Source organism: Olea europaea, chromosome 16 (genome assembly GCF_002742605.1).
Source record: "Olea europaea var. sylvestris chromosome 16, O_europaea_v1, whole genome shotgun sequence".
NCBI classification, from domain to species: Eukaryota; Viridiplantae; Streptophyta; class Magnoliopsida; order Lamiales; family Oleaceae; genus Olea; species Olea europaea.
The window spans coordinates 20,552,574-20,553,425 of NC_036252.1; positions in this window are offsets into that span (position 1 = coordinate 20,552,574).

Sequence of the window (852 nt, forward strand, 5' to 3'; positions counted from 1 at the left end):
CATTATTCGACATCATCATGTTGTATCGACGTCCTGGAAAATGTGACCGTGCCCAATGTTCGACCCCCATATTTGATAGATATTCCCATGCACTTTCAGATTTATGTTCTATTTCGCCCATGAACTTCGTAAACTCTTCAAATCTGTAAGTTTCTGTAGCTCTCCTAAACAATGCAACGATGACAGTGCCCCGGTACCTAGTCTTCAGATTGCCTTGAATGTGGTACATGCAATAACCATGATATGCTTCCGAAAAAACTTCGGCTATACCATTTATTATTGACTGCCCCTGGTCAGTCACAAATGTAAGGTTCTCGATATCCCCAATTACTTCTCTCAGTTTTGTGAAGAACCAATGCATTGCTAGATCAGTCTCTCCATCGACAATGCCAAATGCAAGAGGGTAAATTTGGATGTTAGCATTTTGACACGTTACAATAATCAACTTGCCCCCGTATCTCGCCTTGAGGGTTGTACCGTCCACTAGAATTAAGGATCGCATTGCGTTTCGAAATCTTCAAACGCATTGTCCAAGGGCCATAAAGAAATATTTGAAGCGATTCTCGTCATCATTCTCAATAAAAAAAATACCGATTCAGTATTAATTCTTCTCATGTTATAGCAAAATCTGACCAATTAAATAAACAATATTCATAATTTAAATAATTAAATAAACAATATTAAAAAAATTAAAAATTAAAAGTTGAATTAAATAATTAATTACACATTAGATAAAGATTCGATAAATAATTAAATAAACAATTGAAATTAATACCTGGCTAATTTAGCATAACTCTCCTCGGTCGAATCCATCAAGTCCTTCAACGCGCATTCTTTGGCCTTCCAAGCCTT